Here is a 23,402-nt window from a genome sequence, read left to right as displayed (position 1 = left end):
ATTGTGTGCTTATTTATCTCTTGTGGGGATGGGCTGCAATTAATTTTCCTGCAGGTACGCTAACCACGAATGCGTAGCTTGAATGTAGCTGACGACTAGCTATATGTCGAGAGAGTACGTGTTATGCCACCGACATAGAACGTGATTGCCGCCTTAGGCTCGCAATTTTGTGAGGACGAATAGGACAAGCGTGCATCATAATTGTGATTGTGCATAAATATGCTTCCCTCACCTTGTTCTAATATTAAGTAACTTGTGATCCATGTGTGGTTGCTATCTTCCTTGTGTGAAGCTAGACAAAATGCCTTGTTCCATGCCGCTTGAATAACTGTGCTTGAAGATAGTGTGTGATTAGCTTTGCCTTATATGTTTGTTTCTAAAGGAAATAGATGACAAGTTAATAGTTAGCAAAAGGTTTACCCCTTTGACAACTAAATTGCTAAATGTAAGTAAAACTTGTTTTGTAGAGATATCCACCTAGTCAGTAAAAAGGAAATAAAAGATAACAATACTTTACCACCATGTTTTGCATGATATGTGTAGCGGTGTTGTTGTAGGTGACTAGTTGTTAGGTGTGAGCTTTGTGCCTAGTAATAGTCGCTTAAGCTAATTAGATTGAGTATTTTGAAATGCTTGCTTAAGACCATGACATAGGTGTGGATGCTCGTAATCTAGGTAGTGTCATAGCTGTCACTCCTTTTGTCCTCGGAAAGCATATGAGTGTTGAGGAGCGCTATCCTGGAACAACGTCCAAGTTTTGGTAATCTCATGGTTGTCGTTTTCAATTAAGTTCTCTATTAGGAGCCTGAGCCTGTACATGTGGTTGCTAGCCATTGAACGTTGTGCTACGGAGACCTTTATCCATGTCTTTGCCTAACCTTAAGCCCAAGCTTAGCTCCCTTCTTTGCTTGCATGTGTCATGGTTGTCCCACTCTTGTGTGGAAGGACCTTGCTCCGAAATCCTTATCGGACTTCATTGCTCCTTCTCCTACTGATGATCTGGTGCAACGCTAATCGCTACCTACCCTGGCTTGGAACCTTTTTCCTCGTAAATCCTATCATTACCTTATCAACTGAATCCCTAGTCAGTGCAATGACTCTGTCCCTTGAATCTCGTTTGTTTTGTCCCCAACTCTTTCAAGTCTCTAAATATTTATTAGTCTTGATCTCATGTTGCTACTCGACAAGACCAAATCTTAGGTTAATCATTATCTGGTAATCACTTGGTGGACACAAGGCGTATATGGAAATTCTGCAAGAGTATCCTACTTAGTTGCCTTCGGCAATTAGGATATGTTCTCTTGCGCTGTGTTTTGATCTTCAGATCGCTTCCTTGTTGACTCCTAACCTTGTGACTACCTTTGTTGCTATCTCTCCTTCTCATTGTGCTTGCTCTTATGCAACCAAATTTGTGCTACGTGAGAATGCGTGTGGGTTGTATGTTCAGTAATGGTGCCACTATTAGCAATCTACGGTGCCGCGACGAAACCGAGGGCATCCTGTGGACTGCAGCCACAAGGTTGTGCTGCTCGGCACGCGCTGGTATCGAAGTTTCTAGTCATGATCCATTGCAGGACTGCATCGATGTGTTATTTTCACGTGAGCTCCTCCTTGATTATCTCTCCTTCTCTTGTCAAAAGATATGTACGTCGAACTAGATACCATAGGACTTCCTTCTAGAGTCGTCCAAAGGATAACCTTTGAAGAACAGGTCACTGACATAAACCATAACAGACTGCAAGACGGTAGACAAGTGACTCTACTTGACGGTCCCTGTAATGACGTCGATCATCTAGTGAGCAACTTATGTCATTCTTGTTGGATTGGAAAAGGAGGCTTCAATGTCCAATGTAGTTCAACAAAGCTAGTTTTGCTATAGTGTTAGTCAAATCAACTTACTGCGCCACTGCACCATGAAGTACGCAGGACCGTGCTATCTTGGATTCCTCCCAAAGTAACAATGCTTTATGGACGCCAACAAAAGAAATTCTTCAGACAACAGCTTACGACGAAGAGCAAGTATCAGAAAGTGTTGTGACCAAATTAGTCTCTCTGATACTCCAAAGTTAAGTAGCCTAATGCTATCACTGATGTTGGAAACTGGTTGACATGTTTCTCTTCTCTTAAAAGTCTATTGCACCGAATCTCGGGACGCGATTCCTTTAAGGGGGGAGGGCTGTAACACCCCAGGTGTTTGTCACCAGTTAAACAATGAGTTTGAGCTCAAACATGGCAAGTTAGGCGGCGATGAATATGTGAAAGCCGAATCTATTAACAGGAGCCCAACCTAAGCTTGGATTGCACCTTTGCTCACCTATAGACCCTTTTCAAGATATATGCTTGGGTGGTGTGATTGGGATATATTCATGTGTCGCACATCAATACCCATCTATATTGGGCACTGGAAAAGTTTCATGAAGTTTGGAATTAAAAAGTCACATGAAATGATAAGTTATATCCTTGTTGGAATGGTTTTACTAAGTGCTTGAATTGCACTATTAAGTGAATGGAAATATAGGTCATCAACCAAACCTTGCAACCTTGCCAAAATGACTCTAGATGAACTCTACAACAAAAGTCATGAAATGTTCATGTTGAGCAAATGCCAAGAAAATGTCTCAATTGGACTAAAACCCTAGTTTAAAGCTTTATCATGATGCCACTCTAATCATAGTGGAACCTGGTCTTATTTACCAAATATGATGTTGCGCCTTAAATGAAAGTTGTAGTCCATATCATGTAGAACAAACTTTGTTTTTGGACCAAGAGCTAGATCAACTTGGAAATAAGTCAAACAGAGACTCGAAGTTGGAACCTGCTGCTGATTTAAGCACTTAGAAATATTCTAAGTCTAGAAATTCATCGACATCGGCACTGACGTCTCGCGTTCTCCAAAGTTTGTTAAGAAACTTGATTTGGTCCAAAGATAAAAGTTGGAGTATACGTCGTGGAGAAGAGCGTGCAAAAAGATAGCACCAGTTTGACTTTGGTTGGATGATCAATTTTTGCGTTTACTTAACCGCTGTCAACACGTTGACAGTGTCAACTTTGGACTTGATTAACCGCTGATCTACAACTCAAATAACTTGGCACCCTTAATAGAAAACGTAGAGCTTCGTGCGGGCTTCGATCTTCGTATTCGGCCCATGTCCTGATTCGGCCCAGATCCAGCCCAAAGCGCCGCCCACCATGCCCCGTTCGTCACCCGCCACGTGCTCGTGGAAATGCCCGAATGGGTAACACCTGCCCAGGGCGTGGCGGCCATGCGCGAATGGAGCGCCCCACCGCCCGGCCGTGTGTCTCAGCATGCTGGCGTCGAGGGGGAGCCGCCCCAGGCTCACTTGGTGCCTCTCTCGCACTCGCTCTCGCCTCTCTGCTCGCCTCCTCCCTCGCCTCTGTGCCGCACGCGCGCGCCAGAGCGCGTCCGCCATGGGCAAGCCGAGCCGAGCTCCTCACGCTGCTACTGCCTCCACTCTGTCCCTCCTCCATCTGAACCAAGCTCGGCATCACCTTCCCCGTCGTGCGCCGCCCCTTCGGCTCCCCTTTTCCGGCCACCGCAGCCGCCATAGTGCCGTCGCCGCTGTAGCAGCCGCCGGCGCTCCGCTGCTCGCGTGGCCGGCAGGCCACAAGCCGCCTCGGGCCGTGCTGGGAAGCCCTGAGGGTGCGCACTGGCCCTTGGTCCCTCCCCACCACTTCCCCCGCCGGCGAAGAGGCTCCTCCGGTCGGCAAACAGCGAGCTCCTGCGCTGCCCTTCAAAAATTCGCGTCAGGGACCTCGTCTTAGAATTCGACTAAAGGGAAGGGCCTTAATGCAATGTCATTGACTCAAGTGAATAGTGCCTCGAGGGACCTATTTGTTGCAAATCGGGTGAAACTTTGGAAATTCATAGTAAATCGTAGAAAATTCGTAAAATAGTAAATGAGGACTTTTTGGAATCCTTGTGAAATTCTCTATGCACTAGATCTATAATATGTCAGGTTTTAGTTTAAAGTTTTAGCTGTAAAAATGGATTTGTGCAGTCAGGGTTTGAATGCTAGTCTTACTTGTTTTTTTTATAACTGCAGTTGATGTGCTCAAATAAATGTGAAATTTTTGTGGAGTGCTACTAAGGTTATTGTTGTTGTCTGGTAAAAATTTCATGAGTTTAGGATTTATAGTTTAAGAGTTATAAAAATAACAAATGCCCTGTTTTGATTTGCTCCTATTCTGAACAGTTCTTCATGTTTGAATTAATTGGCTCAGTTAAGTTATGAATCATGATTTGATGACAATACATGAGTTTTAGTACTTTTCTTAAGCTTTCCAAAAAGTTAAATATCATGATTTTTGGCTAAGTAGATCTTGAGTTATACTTGCTTAAATCTCTGTGGCTGTTTCTGCCCAAACCCAGACAGGGTTTCCTTGTTCTTACTGGGGGGCCTTCTTAGTAGTAGAATTAGCTTTAGGTGTTTACAACAAAGTTGTTTAGAATTTGCTAAGCTTTCTAAAGAGTCTAGAACCACATTTATTGGACATGTATAACTCCATTTATAGCTGTTTAAAGTGGCATGTCAGTTTCTGTCTATGTTTTGGACAGAACTGCAATTATTGGATTAATTGACCCTTCTAACTGTAGAATCATCTTAATATGAGAATAAGAAAGCTGTAGGTAACTTCCTAAGCTTTTCAAAAAGTTATGGTTCATGTTTGTTGGAGGTCTAGAACTCCAGTTATGCTTCTCTGAAGATGCTATCAGTTTTTTATACCACTGCTGTTGGGCTGGATTTGCAGTTTTGCTTGTGCAATTATTTTCGCGGTGTAAATGATGTTTGCTATGGTGGTAGTGAATACAAAAGTTGTAGACAATTTCATAATATTGCTTGTGTTCAAATTGTAAGACCATAGGCCTGATAGTTTAGGAGTTACATGACTTTTAAGTCCTCTATCAAGTTTTGATTTTATTCTGAGCAGATCTGAAAGATGCTAGTGTTTGATCTAGTTAGGATTTGAATGAGTTTTTGGTGATAATAACAAAGTTGTAGATAATTCATGTATCTAGATTCTGTTAAAATTTGGTGGTATTTGGCCAAGTAGTTTGTGAGTTATGCCTGTTTAAAGTTGAGTTACAGAATTGATTACTCTCTGTCTTGTTTAGACCAGTTTCTGTAAATGTGTATATTTGACTTAGTTAACTTGAGAATCATGCTAAGATGATTAAATATGAATTGTAGATAATTTCATAAGCTTTCCAGAATGTCTTCTTGCAAGTCATTTGGATTTGTGTAACTCCAGTTATAGCTAAATCTTGTAGCTGCTATTTGCATGTCCCGAAATTGACAGATTCCCATTTTTGTTGTTTGCTTGTATATTGCTAAGTGTGGCTCATACCTTTGATGATGGTTGAGTTAGAGTACCTGAGATCTTGGGAAACTTGTGTCATGCTTGGTGTTGACATCTTCTTTGCTATCGTGGCATGATAAATTGTGCGATATTTATAGTAAGTAATGTGAAGTGCTTGTGCATGTTAATGTAACCTTGTGCTTGTCTTACTTACTGCATGCGATGCATTGCCTATTGCACTTCCATGTATTCATACACCTGCATCTTGCATCTCATTTAGGTACGCTAGATAAACCACGTGAAGGATGTGATGTGGAGTCAAACCCGAAGATGGAAGGACTAAGCAAGTGCTAGGACCGGAGATGTCACCAAGTCGGTGCAAGCTAACTGAACGGACTTGTGTCGGATCCCAGGCAAGCCCCGGAGCATTATAAGTCTCCCAGTAATTTACAAATGTGTACTTACGTACTTATGATTGATGCATTAGGTTATAAGAGTTGAATGAAACCACTTGATGCATGTAAATTCCTTGTCCAGATATTAACCCTTTAACTGGTATAGGTCCAGGATCGAATATATGCTTAGCCATGCTTAGACCGGTAGAAGTCGGGTGATGTCCTGTCACCTGCAAGATGTAGGTGGATACCGGAGCACGGTTGGCTATATCTGCTATCGTGGAACAGAACCATGAGGTAAAAGTAAATTGAGACCAGACGGGAAGTCGATAGAGAAGCAACAAGACATGGAGGTCTTGGGTGTGGACTTATCCCCGTCTGTGTCGATTAAGGACCGTACCGTTGTTGGCGCTTCTGACAAGATTGAACGCATGCCTCTCACTTAGCTGGCCGGATAACTCGTTCCGACCGTGAAGCCGAGTAATTCAACTCAGGCCGGGAACCGTTCTGTTGTGCGCTCCTTCCGGGGAACGATCAGACTGAGCCCAAGGGCAGGCGTGGCCTGAGCATCCTGGCATCTGGTGTTCCAGATTGTGCGGCGCGGTACGGACCCACGAAATGTATACCTGAGTTGTACCAAAGGTGACCTAAGGTGACCGTTGATCTGGTCTGCCTGGGTTTGTGTTAGGAATAAATTCCCAGCTGGTTGAAATCGATTCGAATCGCCGTCTCTCCCGGATAGTGAGAAACTTGGCTAGTCCCAACATCGTAGTAATTGGATTATGGAATGTGATGGTTCGGATAAACATGGAATTACTATACCTGCTATGGTTACTATTGTATGCTCTAAAAAGATATACCACATGTTTGGCACAGGATAGTTGCTAATCTAGTGATGGATAGTTCTAATTAACTTGATGACAGAATTATAATTGTATAATTGAGTTAATCGCTTTTTATGCAAAATGTTGTCAAGCTACCTCCACTTATAAAGCCTTGCATACTCCTTGGAGTCAATTTTATTTCTGGTTATGACGGGTAAGTCTAGCTGAGTACATTCAAGTACTCAGGGTTTATCCCACCATGTTGCAGGTAAGGTTTTGACCTGCTGAGGATGGTGGCTAACCACCGGTGGGCTCGGTGACTCTATATTCACTTCTCATCTACATGCTTTTGTCTGAGGATGTCACTTATGCTAGCAATGTATTTGGAACTTATATTAATGTAATCATTTGAAAGCTATCTCGTTTTCACCAATCGATTTTGAAACCCCAAACTTGTACTATTAATTGTGAACTCATTGTAATATTATTTCCGCTGCAACTCTGTGTATGTGATGTGTATTTGCTTAATCACGCGATCTTGGTTGTGATGTTGATTTACCGAGGTCCTGCGTGACACTCGGTGGACTACCGGGTTTATATAAGTGAAAGTATGCGCGTGTCAACGTGTTAGCGGGGACAGCCGTACTTGATCTTGTGTAAATTGGGCGGTTCTGTCACATACTCTACAAGTTGGATGCTTTGAGACTAACACCTTTTCAAGCTTATCATGTGTGTAGTAGTCTCATTGCAAGAAAAATAGAGTCCCCAGAGTTAAGCATCATACTTCAAAGATCCACCACCTATTGCAAGTTGTATAAATCAAATTGGTTTTCACATGTGGTATTTCTAAACAGATATCATCATGTTGATTTCACTTTGGTATTTATATACTTTCTCCATGCATTATATAGATTAAACTCCCTTGAGCATTAATTTGCCAATTATGCATAAACTACATTCTCCATCATATGTATGCATATATTTAGGGGGAGCTTAGTCTATGTAATGTGAGAGTCAAATTTTGTGACCTATTCCACTCCACATACAAAGGACCACAAAGTTTGACCCTCCCTTGTGCTACTAATGACTTCTTTTTTGGTGTTTGATTCCAAAGGGGGAGAATTTGTAGGACCAAAAGCAAGCCCGATCATAATAATTTACAAGTGGTAATGGTCCGAGAAAGGGAGGATAGTGGATTATGGAGTTAGGGGAAGGTTTAAATCCATAATGCCACATGGGGACATTTGCAAGGGCAAGATAAGTTTCTAAAGATATTTACATGTGGTATCTTTTAGCATCATATAACCTTGCCCTTTGCATTGCATCCTAACATGTAAATAGTTTTTAAATTCCAAAATTTTATTATTTGCTTGTTTTGGTCGTGTTGTCATCAATCACCAAAAAGGGGGAGATTGTAAGGAAAATGGACCCTAGACCCATTTACTTTGGTTTTTGGTGTTTCATGACCAACACAACCAAATTAGACTAATGAATTTACAAGTAATTGTTTTGTAGTTCAATAGGATGCAAGATGTGACTTGGGCGAAGGCGACATGATGATCCCATGATCAACACCATAAGCAAAACCCTTGAAGCACAAGAGAAGACCCAAGATATCAAGCAAAGTCCAAGCACGAAGATGGGAACCAAGCCGGACATAAGATCACGAAGAAACGAGCTCGGCAAAAGAGACCGGACGTGGCCCTACGAGGACCGGACATGTCCAATTAGTTAATCGGCAATAGCAGGCATCGACAACAGTGACCGGACGCTGAGCGAGACAGTGACCGGACGCATGGACTTTACTGTTCATCATTGCGGCAACAACTCAGTGAGGATCGGACGCAGCGGCACTGGATGACCGGACGCACAAAGTGCAGCGTCTGTTCATGTCCAGAGAGGTTCCAAAGCGGCGCAAATGCGACCAGACGCATCCGGTCGATGATGATCGGACTCGGCAGTGCGTCCGATCTCTACGCACGTGCTCAACAGTCAGGATGACCAAAAATGTCTGATCAGGACAACAGCAGCGTCCGGTTAGTAGCAGAAAGCTAGGTTTCCCTCCAACTGGCCATTTGAGTTGTGGAGAGCTGAGAAAACATACCAAAGGTGTTGATACACCACTTTAGTGATCTCCACTTGCATAGTGCTTAGTGATTCATTAGGTGATTAGCGTAGGTGCTGTGCAAAGTGTTTAGGTTAGTTAGACCACCGCTTATGCGCTTGCTCTAGGTTTAAGCCCAGTGTTTAGTGAGGTTTGCACACCTCTTACCACTCGGTGCTTGCGCAGACCATTGTTGTACATTGGAGGGGCTTGTAGTCTTGCTAGATCACACCAACCGCGTTTGTGGTGTGGCCGCCTGATGAGGACATGACACCCATGCATATGACCATGTTTGGCGTATGGGATGGAGGGGAAGGAGGCCAGCAAGGGTGTCCAAGTCAAGAAGGAGGCCCGAGGCTAATTCGGTTTGAGTCCCCGAGGTGGAGGCCCAAAGCAACTCAAGTTTGAGTCTGCCTCGGAATCCAGGACCAGTCTGCCTTAAACTGGTCACCTAGGACGCATCCGGACTATGTTTTCGATGATCCACATATGGATGGAAAGATAATTTGATAAGGAATCCAATTCAAGTGGTTTCACATCAAAAACTCTTCGGAATCAACAGGAATCATCGAAACAATTCAGCATCTAGAATCTGCCAGGGTGCTGCGACACCTTCTTTTGGTCTGTTGGACCGTGTATGTGTTTAGACCCATTAGGAGGCATGTCTAGGGTAGGCGATGACCCTAAGACCTTTATAATCATACACCGCCGCCGTCATTAGGTTTTGGGTTTTGCTTAGATTATTCTATAAAAAATAATTTCGCCGTTCATCGGTTTGTGAGACCCCAACTCGTGAGATTAATCATTCATCTACAATTTGGTTGCTTTCTTTCTTGTTCTTGCTTGTGTTCTTCGTTGCGCAGGCAGGGATTAGCCTTCTTGGCGAGGTCAACCAGATCCGTTTCTTGGTTGATAACCAGAGGAGTGGTGGTGCTAAGATTGCAGGGTTCGATCTTTCGATCTGAAGCCGGATTGGTGTGTCATTCTCCGCCACAACGATAGTTACCTCTACCTGACGGAAGATCGGGATCCCTGTCTCCATTAAGTGGTATCAGAGCTAAGGTATACCGTTAGGTTCACATTTATTCCCTAGTTTGAGTGTTTCACATTCGTCCCATAGTCCAGTGCCATACTCGTTTTTCCTGTCCTAGAACCTTCCGCGCCATAGCCTTTGCATATTTTAGTTTCAGAGTCCGTCGTGTTGAGTTTGTGTCTTGGTGGAGGTCTTGTTACTGGTTAGGTCATGTTAGAGTCTAGTTCGTGTGTTTTTCCCCATCGTTTCCATCAAATCTTGGCTGCTGTGACCAATTTTGCACACATTGTTCCCGTTTTGTCCTCTAATTCGGAGCCAATTCTTAAAACTAGTCTAGTTTTCGCATACGAACTCCGTTTTCGACGTTCCATATATGCAAATCGATCAGAAAAAATTTTTGAATCCGTCCATCCCCTACTATACTAGGGTTTGAAATTTTTAGATTGGTCAAAAAGTGGTCACAAGATCCTCTTTTCGTGGTCACAAGGTTTTTGTCGATTTTGATTCAGTTTTCTGAAAATTCCACAGGCCACGTCTTTCACTTGTTTGAGCTCATATTTTCTGTGGTTATTTCTTTTGTTCTCCTAAGTAAAGGAAAAATATCAAAAAAATAAAATAAAAAAGTCAAAATTTCCCAAAAAACAACGACAGCAAAAAAATAGAAAAAAAGAGAAGGGCAAAAGAGGAACAATATTTAGAGGAGCACATAGAGAAGACCAAAGTGAGTTGTGTTAGCGTGTGCTGTCTAGTTCCTTATTTGTATTGCTATTTCCATCCATCATACTTGTTTTTCATACACCTGTCACCTTGTTATCCACCATACTTTTGTCACACACCTGGTACTTGAAACATTTTAGACCAGTAATGAGAACAAGTACTTTGGACTATAATTCAGCATTACTTTCTGTTACTGACTTGTGTGCCAGATATACATATTACTCTTTGTTTGCCTTTCAAGCTCCACAAACTCTTCAGATCAGTACAGACAAAGGGCTTTGCAATCTCGGTACCACTACCTCACAGGTATCATGAACCAGCCGCCGGTTGTACCGCCACTGCTTGCGTTGGTAAGAACTTTGTAAGAGCTTGGTAAGATGCTTCCACTTGCTGTGAAGAGTGACACCACTGCAACCACATAGTCATTTGGTAGGGATAACTTTCACCGTTTGTTCCTTATTTTTGTGTTTACAATGACAGGTTGTTCGTATCCACCGACTTATGATGGTATAGGTGCTGATGAGTACATGGAGTGGGAAATTGCCATTGATAACATATTTGCTACTCGCTTTATGTGTCCAAGGAGGAAGGTAAAAATGCAGTTAGTGTTTTGCGACATTCTGCTTTATCTTGGTGGGAGTCTTTAGATCCTTCTGATAAACCTCAAACTTGGAATGATATGAAACTTTTTATGTGAGAAACCTTTGTTAATCCACCTCCTGTTCTGACTTCGTATGCTGAGGTGCACCATTTAGAGGAAGAGTCCGTTGTTATTCCTCTTGCTATGACTAACCTTCTGCAGAATAATGTACATAAGTGAGAGGATGACGTGGAAGAAAATGAGGAGCTCACAACCTCATATGCAAATTCAGAACCATCACTTCACCATGCACCTATTACTCCTGCTGAGAACACAGGTAATGCTCATGGTCCTACACTCACGGAAGGTGAAAATTGTCTTAATGTACTAAATTTTTCCACAAACCATGCTGTCATAGAGCAATCGTTAGTGGAACCCTCTCTTGATTTATCTTTGTCCCATGATAATTTGCTTGATGTTCCTTGTGACAAAGATGAATTGGTTCAAGATGCTTCAGTTTTACATGTTTTGGAACCAGTGACTTGTGCTGAAAATAAACATGTTATTCATATTGCTACTAAAATTGATGAGTTCAAACTGTTGTCTTCTTTATATACTTTGGGTTACATTGAATTTGATGTTTTGTGTAACCTAGATTGTTTGGAAGAGAGCCTTTTTAAATATGCTGATTTGCCTTGGTTTTCTAAACACACATATCATGTTGTTGGCAGATATAACAACAAGGGACAATATATGATACATCGAGTATACATTCGTAATAATATGAATTCTCCTTTTGTTGTACAAGATTATGATCGTTTAGAGGGCAGCCTTAATAATACAAACATTTTCTCATGTTCCTTAAAGAAACAAGTTCACTTCCAAGAAGGGGAGCATTGTTGGTTGCTACCTATGTCTGCTCGACCATTTATTCCTGCATTGTCTTTGGTTAGTTCTAATCTTTTGCAGGATAGTGTTGACATACATCGTGTGCATTCGGATCATGGAGTCTACATGCTTGCTGAAATTTTTATGCAAGATGACATGCTAGAAACTTGGAAATATGGTCACATTCCTTCTCACAATTATTTCAGTTTTCTTTGTCCTCGCAACCCCGTTCTCCTTTATGTTGTGCAGGATCAGTTTCAAGCACAATCGACGCCGAGGACGGCTTTTCATCAAGAAGGGGAGGATGATGAGGACATGACACCCATGTATATGACCATGTTTGGTGCATGGGATAGAGGGGAAGGAGTCCAGCAAGGGTGTCCAAGTCAAGAAGGAGGCCCGAGGCTAATTTGGTTCAAGTCCCCGAGGTGGAGGCCCAAAGCAACTCAAGTTCGAGTCTGCCTTGGAATCCAGGACCAATCTACCTTAAACTAGTCACCCAGGACGCATCCAGACTCCGTTTTCGATGATCCACATATGGATGGAAAGATAATTTGATAAGGAAGCCAATCCAAGTGGTTTCACATCAAAAGCTCTTCGGAATCAACAGGAATCATTGAAACAAGTCAGCATCTAGAATCTGCCAGGGTGCTGTGACACCTTTTGGTTCGTTGGACTGTGTATCGTGTTTGGGCCCATTAGGAGGCATGTCTAGGGTAGGCGACGACCCTAAGACCTTTATAATCATATGCCGCCACCATCATTAGGTTTTGGGTTTTGCTTAGATTATTCTGTGAAAAACAGTTTCGTCGTTCATCGGTTTGTGAGACCCCAACTCGTGAGATTAATCATTCGTCTGCAATTTGGTTACTTTCTTTCTTGTTCTTGCTTGTGTTCTTCGTTGCGCAGGTAGGGATTAGCCTTCTTGGCGAGGTCAACCAGATCCGTGTCTTGGTTGATAACCAGAGGAGTTGTGGTGCTAAGATTGTAGGGTTCGATCTTTCGATCTGAAGCGGGATCGGTGTGTCATTCTCCGCCACAACGATAGTTACCTCTACCTGACGGAAGATTGGGATCCCCGTCTCCATTAAGAAAAATATAGGCACCTGCAAAGAATTTTTACCTAAATCTGAAGGTCGTGCGGGAGGTGCCTTAGGTGTAGCGGAAACTCCAGAGGCTGTTGGTCGCTTACTCACTAGAGGAGGCGGTCGAAAGGTGGTTGGCTTGGTTAGCCCCGATGATGGTGCCGAGCGTGGCGTGTATGTGATGCTAACCTTGCTCTTGCCCTGCTATTCATGCCCCTGTAATTCCTTTTCTGCAAGCATAGCAAACTAAAACAACTGGTTGACAGTGTTAAATTCTTTATAATCAATAATGTCCTGAATCTCACGCCTCAAACCCGAATAAAAACGACAAATGGCATCTTCGTTTCCCTCCACAACACTACAGCGCATCAATCCCTTTTGGAGATCACCGTAGTAATCCTATACAGATTTATCTCCTTGTTCTAAACGCATCAATTTCTTACGCAAGTCTCTATGATAAGAAGGAGGAACAAAACGATCACGCATAGCTACCTTAAGTTCTTCCCATGTACTGGTAAAGCATCCTATGCAGCTAGCCCATTCCACCAAATAATGGCAAAATCCTTAAACTCACTAGTAGCTTGTCTAACTCTATGCTGCTCAGGTACAAGGTGGGCACTAAACTTTTGTTCTACTGTCATCTCCCAATCAAGATATCCCTCAGCATCATAATGACCCGAAAAAGATGGTATTGTGAACTTAATCTTAGCATAAGGATCATCGGGCACACGGTGATTATTACCTTGACGGTGGTGGTGGACACCACCCATACCTGTCGTGTTGTGGTGAAGACGTTGTCGTAGTCTCTCTTGTCGGAAAGCTGCTCGATCCATGTTTCCAGCGGCATCATGCACCGTGTCTTCTTGCAAGAGACCATTGGTGTTGCTACCAAAGACGTCATTGTTGTTGACCGCCACCAATGTTTCCAACTCAGTAACCTTATCGGTTAGTGTGGAAATTCATTTGTCCAACCTCTCCATGCTGTTGCCAATGTTGAGTTCAATGAGTGTGTCAGTGACGGCCTTCCTGACGGCCTCATTCATCCTTTTTTGGGCATCCTCTACAACAGCTTGTAGTTACTCTTGACTAACACACTCATTGAAACCCTTAGGGACTTAATGGAGATGGGGATCCCGATCTTCCGTCAGGTAGAGGTAACTATCATTGTGGTGGAGAATGACACACCGATCCGGCTTCAGATCGAAAGATCGAACCCTGCAATCTTAGCACCACAACTCCTCTAGTTATCAACCAAGACACGGATCTGGTTGACCTCACCAAGAAGGCTAATCCCTGCCTGCGCAACGAAGAATACAAGCAAGAACAAGAAAGAAAGCAACCAAATTGCAGATGAATGATTAATCTCACGAGTTGGGGTCTCACAAACCGATGAACGGCGAAACTGTTTTTCACAGAATAATCTAAGCAAAACCCGAAACCTAATGACAGCGATAGCGTATGATTATAAAGGTCTTAGGGTCGTCGCCTACCCTAGACACGCCTCCTAATGGGCCCAAACATGATACATGGTCCAACGGACCAAAAGAAGGTGTCGCAGCACCCTGGCAGATTCTGGATGCTGAGTTGTTTTGACGATTCCTGTTGACTCCGAAGAGGTTTTGACCTGAAACCACTTGGATTGGATTCATTATCAAATTATCTTTCCATCCATATGTGGATCATTGAAAACGGAGTCCGGATGCGTCCTGGGTAACCAGTTTAAGGCAGACTGGTCCTGGATTCCGAGACAGACTCGAACTTGAGTTGCTTTGGGCCTCCACCTTGGGGACTCGAACCGAATTAGCCTCGGGCCTCCTTCTTGACTTGGACAGCCTTGCTGGCCTCCTTCTCCTCCATCCCATGTGCCAAACATGGTCATATGCATGGGTGCCATGTCCTCATCACCGCCACCGTGCACCGAAGGTAACAAGGCCCGCGGCGGTTCGGCCGGAAGCTTGATAGTGAAGACGGCGGGGAGCGGTCTGGGAGAAGCTTGCCGGAAGCCACACTGGAGACCCACTTGCGCGTGGAGAAGGCCCAGGGCTATCCACGGAGTTACCCGACCGGGAGCTTGGCCCTTGCGAGGGATTCCTTGCGAGGGGATCTAATGAGGACTAGGGGGAAGCTTGTGCGCTTCTCGATACCTCGGTAAAAATACCGGAGTCATTGATGGAAGTTTGCATATCTCTACCTTACTCTTTTGCTTATGCATTTATATTGCAATCTTGGTTTGTGCTTTACCTTCCTAGCTTAGTGATAGGTTTGGAATCTATGTTGCATAACTCTTTTTTGCGGTAGAGATAGCAACACACTAGCAAAACCGTAGTTGCACATTTAGATAGTTTACTTTTCTATATAGGTTTTGACTAGGTGAAATTAGAGGCCTTAGTTAGAAGTAGAATTTTAAGTTGCCTAATTCACTCCTATCTTAGGCATCACGGTCCCCTACAATAGTCACTAAAAAAATAAAGTCCACTGACAACTCAACTATTCAGTAGTCACTACCATAGCACCTTGCACAATTGCATTGGACCAAAATTTGCAGACATTTATAAACAATCCTGCGGCAACATGAGGTGAATTCTTCATTTCTAACTACACCAACAAAGTAGTAAAGGACAGACATGTTATAGCCTGTGGGTGGCATCCAATGGTGCATAGGAGTAAGAGCATCTCCAGCAGTACTACCTAAATCAGACTCCCTACTTTTGGATTTGGGTAGCTACCTATTTCAATACTATCTATTTTTTTGTTGTTTACTCCAGCAATACTACCAAAATCAGACTATCCAAATCCATTATAGTAGAGAATGACATGTGGGGCCTATGTGTCATCCTCTATCAACTTCTTCTTCCTCCCTACATGCATGGAGCAGAGCCAGCTGGGGGTGGCGGCCGCACCTAGGGAACAGCAGACACTAGTGGGGAGGAGCCACGCCCGGGGAAGAGCTAACACCGGCGGGGAGGGACCATGGCCAAGGAAGAGCTGATGCCAGCGGGAGGGATGCACACGAGGAAGGGGAGCATCGGCAGGGAGGGGCAGAGTGCCACGCCCATGAGGAGGAGGCGCTCCTGTGCCCGGAGAGGGTTGCCGCGCCACCGTCGACCGTCGCGTCGCCATCGAGGTGGGCCATGGCGCCATCGTTGAGAGGGCCGCTGTGCAGGGGCAAGTCGCACCGAGGAGGAGAGGCCAGCGAGCAGCCATGTCGGGCAAGGATGCCGGTGGGGCGGTGGATCGAGTCGCGAGGCTACACGAGGAAGATAGGAAAAATTTGTGCAGCCACAAGTAGGGGGCGAACAAAAGTAGGGGTTTTGGAGGAAAAGTAGGGGGCCAATTGAAGCGACCTAATTTCCGCGAAAGGGAAATTCACAGAGTCGAAGTGTAATATGACCATTGTAGATCATATTATCCAAATTCCAGTTGAATATCACATCCATACAACGTAATATCAGAGTACAAATAGTGCGGAATTACATAAATGATTACATTGCCGCATTGGCGGAATCAAAAAGTAGCATTCATTTAGAACAACATGAAGATAAGATCACCAAACTCGAGCATAGGAATGAACCTCTCAACCGTCAAACTCTTCAGAGCTATACTCCTCAGCAGAACCTGTGTGCCAAAATTTATCAGTACGATTTGTACTAGCCACTCCCACCCTATGAGCATTGCTTTGTGGAAATTGGATGCAAGTTGGATATAATCAAAAGGAACCTATAAGGCTGGGGTTTCCTATGTATTAGCATATCAAGTGTATAATAGTATAGTCAAGTTTTAACACCATTCCCACACACATTCCACCCCATTCTCGATCCTGGGATCGATATACCACCATCTCCATATCATCACCATACCATCGCTTAGTCGATAGGCCAACTCCCTCTTGGCACTGTCTCAAGGCCCGTAGCCCCTGGCTACGACCGACACTCTCTCACGGGGAAGGAAGAGAAGGACTCATCTCGCTATCTAGTTTAAGCGAAACCCAGGAAAGGTCCATAGCCGACTAGTCGGCATATGTATCAATCGATCAACCATACATTCTGCAGAGGTTTTACATAACCACAAGATCTGCCTTCTTCGCTGACCGTCGTCAACTAGGCTGATTCCGGCCGCTTGCTAGCCTAGGATAATGCCACTCTACCATTCAGCCCTGGTACACCCCAAGTCTAGTCTGGGGTGGCTGAAACTGTGAGTCATGAGCCGGGTCCACATGGTCTCCATGAAGTCTCGGAAGGGTGTGGGGGAAATCCTCCACGCCCCATACCTCCTTGCACTGTCCGCTATCAACCTAGCAGTAGTGGCAATATCCTACCAAGTAGTCCATCTGTCCCGCACCATATAGGGCGAGTGGTACGTAAGGCTTCCCGGTGAATCTGAGTACTAGTAAGTCCTTAGGGATGACCAAGCCAGAATGTCTTCATCAGGGTTTCCATTTACCGTGCCACCACAGCACCTCCACCCCGGGCTCCTCCCATCATAGGTTCACACCTAGGGCCACCTCATATACCATTTACCCACCATAGGTATCCATTTTCCAGGGGTGCCTAGGTAGCACCCCATGGCAAGACTTGCCCCAGGCTCATCGTATACTCCAACTTGGTCGACACAACCCTTACCCTCCACGCACCCAAGTCACACATGCAGCACTCTCCCCAAAGTCCAGATAACTCCAGTTTCCACCACGCATCAATGTAGTACAAGCGTAGTAGAAGTATAAGCAATGAAATATAGCAGCAAGCATGTGTCTAGCCTAATAGCAGGGTAAGTAGGGGTAAGGTTGCATCAAGGTAAAGGCCATCAAGAAAGCATACTACCAAGCAAGTCCTATCATAGTGTGATTATAACAATAAAGTAAAGCAATAGCAGCTCTATATTAGCCATGCGTAATAGGTGCTACGAGGTTGGGTGGGATGTGGCACCTTTAGTGTAGTCGTCTCCGTACTCCTCATGGTACTCTCGGTCCTCGTCCATTTGGTTCTCCTCCGAGTCTGCAAACGATCGCATTATTGTCGCGTTTGCGACGTCTATAGAATAGCACAAAAAGCAATGAAAATTCAAAAGAGCCAAATGCACTCAAACATGGGTTCATTGCGTAGAGCTCGATTTAGATGAATTTTGGTCCTGGTCTTGTATTTTTCTAAGTTCGTATGAATTAGTTATGAATTTCCGAAGTTTCAATCATTCCTGGAAATGGGAAAAGGCTGAATTAATATCATGCTGACACGTGTCATGCTCTTGTTGGTCCACGTGGCATGTTGACATCAGTATGATGTCAGCATGACATCATCATCTTGGTTCTGGTACTGATAGGTGGGGTCCCGCATGGCGGTGTCCCTGACATGTGGCCCCGGTCAACGGTCAACGTTGATCAGTCAATGGCCAATACAGGCCAAGCCTCAACTGGGCTGGTTGGGCCTAGATTTGGGCCAGGCTTGGCCCACCATGTGGCACATGCTGGTGCGGCCATGTCGTCTTACTGGGCCACTAACGGGCCATGATCCACGGGCGCAGGTGAGGTGCGGTTCATGGTGAACCCGCCTGCATTGGTCCATAGACCGCAGAGCCAGTCTATGAAGGACTGGGTCCACTTACTCCTTCCCAGGGTTTGGTTCACGTGCACGACGTGGTCGTGGTCAGAGCTTGGTGGAGCTGCTCGGGATGTGGTCGACGTGGTCATGGTCGGAGCTCGGCAGAGCTGCTCGGGACGTGGTCGACGTGGTCGTGGTCGGAGCTTGGTGGAGCTGCTCGGGACGTGGTCGATGTGGTCATGGTCGAAGCTTGGCGGAGCTGCTCGGGACATGGTCGACAAGGGGAAAATCCCCTTTCTCTTCCCCGACAGGGCTCCTGCCAGCGGTGAGGTCACCGGCGAGCACCCGCGGCGGCGCTAGCGTCCGATTAGGGTAGGCAATAGCTTCCTCATGCCATGGCGACTGTGACGGTGGGGTCTGGGCGATGGCTAGGGCTTCCTAGGGATCTAGCCACGGTGAACGGTGGCGTGGGTTCGTCGGCGTGCATGGACAGGGCTGCAGTGGTAGCGAGAGCCCAGTTGGAGGAGCATGTGAGCTCCACGGTGCTTCTACGGCCATGGTGGGCGTGTTGAAGGAGCTCCTGGTGCTCCCAGTGGCTCCGGCCACGGTGATGGAGGCAAAGCAGAGGCGGTGGTGCTCCGACGAGGTGCGGTGCGGCAACGCAGGGCTCTAGTGGGCTTCTTCCTCGGCTAAGGTGAGTGCGGTACGACTCTCGTCATGGTGGAGCTAGTTGGGGTGTCAATGTCACCTTTACCGCAACATAGAAGATGCGGTGGTCTTGCCATGGTTGTGCTCTTGGCCATGGTGAGCGTGCCTGTGCATGTGCGCTCCTGTTCCGATGTACAACGTCATGGCTGGGGTCCTCCTTTTGGCTAATGGCAGCGCACATGGCGCGTCCTGGGTCTCGGCAAGCGTGGCCATGGCGGTCTTCCTAGCTAACCAGTTGGGCTAGGCCGGAGCTTGAAGCTTCATCAAGGTTTCGATCATGGCGGTGCACGTTCCATTTGGCTAGGGAGGTGGTCTCATCAAGATGGCTCACCGCGGGGAGCTCGAAGGCGATGGTGGTGGTGCAGTGTCGACGGTGTAGCAGAGCCGAGCCAGGACAGAAGTACTCACCGTCTTCCGCGCCGGCGGCTCCTCCCTTCTTGCTCTGGCAGCGGCGTCCTTCTCCGCGCCTCTCCTTCTCCTCCTTGCTTTTCCCTCCTCCCTCTCTCTCGGCTTGACGCTGTGTGGTGCTGTGCCACCAGCAGTGGCGGCGAATGGGCTGAGGGTTAGGGCTCACGGACATTGGCTTTTATAGCCAAGCTCCAAGGGCTCCAATGGCGGACGACGATTGGGCGGTGGTGATGCGTGCAGCGCATCCGACGGCCCACGTGCGGTAGCGTAAGCGTGGCGCAAGGGGGAACAGGGTCATGCAATTTGCGTGACCCTGGGCCCACGCCTGCTCTGTGGTCGGGGCACAGTCAGGAGGAGAGGCTGGCATCGGGAGGAAGAAGACCCTGTTGCTGTGCGGCTGACAGAGGGGCCCGTTTGTTAGCTTGTCCTGATGCGGTGGTGTGCGGTGTGTGACGTCTGACGGGTGGGTCTGGCTCGTCAGTGGCTTGTGCGCACGCGGGCGGTAGGGTGCTGCTGGGCCAGCTTCATGGGCCACGTGCGCGAGTGGGAGGGCAGGCGGGCTGGCTAGCTAGGCCGGTCGAGGCAGGCTGGGCTGCTGCTGTTCCCTCTTCTTTTCTATTTCCTTCTCTTTTTCTATTTCTTTTTGTATTATGTATTTATGTTACACTTCTTTCATGTATATAAATCAAAGTGGCATATTTCTCCTTTGGTATAATGTCTCATGGTGATAAACATTGGTCATAGTATATGTTGGGATATTAATCCCATGTTAGTGCTTTTATTTATAAACAAATATTTGTTAGCTTTTATTAATCAACACGTAAACCCAAATAAAATCCAAATCACCATGTTGAATATAATGCAACTTGATGTATGCTATGTGGTAAAATAAATTCAAAGTGATGAGGTGAGATACTTGTGCAAGTCATGTAGGTTTAGTTGGATTACGACTAATGCAACACTTAGGGTTAGCTCCTACAAATGTCACTCATCATCACATGGGGTTTTTGAAGAAAAAAAATTTGTAGTTGGGATTTTTGGTGTGTGGATTTTTGGGTTGCTACACCAATAGAAGTAGGGGGTGTAGTATGGGGTATGTTGGACTTAGTTTTTTTACCACCACTACCTAAATTCAGAGTAGGAGGTCAAGTGCAGGGTATTGCTGGAGATGCTCTGGAGGACTATAGGTAGGTGTATCACCTCATTATTATTGAAGTTGATATATCATTTACACCGGCACAAATTAATACAGAGAATCAAAGCAGCTACATGAACGTATATGGGTGTAACACTCACATGTCGTAGACTGACATGAGTGGTGTAGGAGTGTTGAAAATGAACATCATGTATCAGTATCAACACGTGCGGTAGTGTCGACAGAATATGCTCGGTAGTCCACCAAGGGGTATCCCGCGATGGTTGAAAGTGCATCTAGCCCTTTAGTGGGTTTTGGATGATTGAATGACAACGTGATTAAAGGACTAACCCATTCGCTAAGTGTGGACAGGTAATAGGTTATCTCACAGGTACTTAATGAAAGCCAAAATGATGTGTTGTTGTGTAAACAATCTAGTTCAATCACAAGACAACAATGCAAATAGAATTCATGCAAAGGCTTATTTATTGTGGGATTTCCATGTTCTATGTGAAAGCAAGCTTGTAAGAACTAATTAATGAGACATAAGGGATTGCATATGGATTGGTCTCATATTTGAAGCTTGCTAAATTGAAATGAAAAAGATAACAATACATGAATGGATGATTCAACACAAGATGTGACTTGATGGATTGAGATGGTGAAGATAGCAAGGAAAGGCTTCGAGGTACTAAGCAAGGGTGAAGGGCAAGCGATGGCTTGGTGGCCGAAGAACCTAGCTAGGGTGAAGAAGGAAGTACTTGCATTTAGTTGAGGTACTAATCAAGCTATGATGGCCACGTTTATGTGGAGGATCAAATTACTATTGGAGTGTTTGATGGAAGTGACTTGATACATTTGGGATTATTCAAATTTGATGAATGGAATCAGGTCACATGCTCAAGATGGCTATGCTCAAGTGAAAAGATCAACATCAACATGTTAGCACCCTTACTTGATGAAGATTGGAAGGGATGGCATCAATTCAAAAGAGATCCACTCAAGTGGTATAAATTCATTTTTCTTTTGATCTTGAGTTTAATAGGTATGTCGTACTATTAAGAGGGATGCATCATGTTGATAGATAATGTTTCATAAGTGCTCAAGCCAACCCATGTGAGTTTTGAGTATTTGAGCGACAAAAGAGCTAACTTTATTTTTGCTGGTCTGGCAATACCGGATGTGTCCGGTATTTACCAAGCAGTGCTAAAACTGTTGTTCTCGGGTTGGTTCATCGGGAGTTCTAACATAAGTCGGGAGTCCCAGCAAGGGTCGGGAGTTCCAACGTCTCGCACTTTAACTAACTTGGAGGGTTCACTGTCCTGGTCATACCGGATGTGTCCAGTATTCATACCGCCCGACCAGAAGCCAACGGCTAGTTTTCAAAAGCCTTGAGGGTCGGGAGTTCCGACGGTCGGGAGTTCTGACACCTCACATACTTTAACTAAGTTACATGTTTTTTAAATTTGCTAAGGGTTGGGAGTTCCGATGGTCGGGAGTTCCGACGGTTGGGAGTTCCAGCATTCATCGGGAGTTCCAACACCTCACAACTTCACTGTAACTTAGTTACCGTTGGCGCAGTGTAAGTCATACCGGACGTGTTCGGTATTGCAACGGCTATAAAATGGCTAGTTTTTCCAAGGGGTTATAAATACCACCAAGCCTCCACCTTTGGAGGTGGCTGATGCTGCTGATTCTGCTGATACACACACACACGTTTTTGAGCCTTGCCAACTCTCCCAACCCTCTCTTAGTAAGTGATTGATCAAATTTGCCAAATCAAATTGTGGGTTGAGTGAAATTCAAAAAGAGAGCAATCCAACCACTTGAGCACTTGTGCATATTGTCAATCTCGTGATTCGCATTTGTTACTCTTGGACTCTTTGGTCCTAGACGGTTAGGCGTCGCCGGAGAGCACCCGAGAGATTGTGGTGTGCCTCAGAAAGTTTGTAACGGTTGATTCCGCTGCCTCTGAATCATCTAGTGGAAGGAGGAAAAGGAGTTGGAAAAGACTCTAGCTAGAGTGACCTTCATGGTACCCTCTAGGGCTGATCTTCGCTGGGTCGCCCGTAGCCCCCTCAACGGAGAGTAGGACTCGAACGAGTCCGAACTTTCGGTAAAACAAATATCATGTCTCAATTCACATTTCATTTGATATTTGTGTTGCTCCAACTCTTGTGCAGGTTCTCTGTGTATATTGATATCTCTAGTAGGTACCTGCAGTTTGGTTTGAAGATAGAAATCGAAAGGAGCAAGTTCGGGGCTATTCTGCAGAAACCGTGCATGCCGGACACGTCCGGTATTCATACCGGACACGTCTGGTATTAGAGCTCTGTGCTTAAAATATTTAATCACAGTTCTAACTTTGTGTTGCAGGGTTGTAGCTTCTAGATATATTCTTTATACCTTGTACACTGTGTGGCTAACTTGTGAGGGGTGGTATTACTCTTATTTGGAGTTTCCATTTTGGAAGCTCCCTTTACTAATTGTTTCCACATTTAAAGGTGTTAATTTTTAGAAACGCCTATTCACCCCCTCTAGGCAGCATCCTAGGTCCTTTCAATTGGTATCAGAGCAAGGTTCTCACCTAAAGCTTCACCGCCATGAGAAAAGGATGTCGACGCCTATCGAGTTGGAGCCGGTGCTTCTCCAAAATGATGGTTCAAACTTTCTAA

Source organism: Miscanthus floridulus, chromosome 16, assembly GCF_019320115.1.
Source record: "Miscanthus floridulus cultivar M001 chromosome 16, ASM1932011v1, whole genome shotgun sequence".
NCBI lineage: Eukaryota > Viridiplantae > Streptophyta > Magnoliopsida > Poales > Poaceae > Miscanthus > Miscanthus floridulus.
This window is presented reverse-complemented; position numbering follows the sequence as displayed.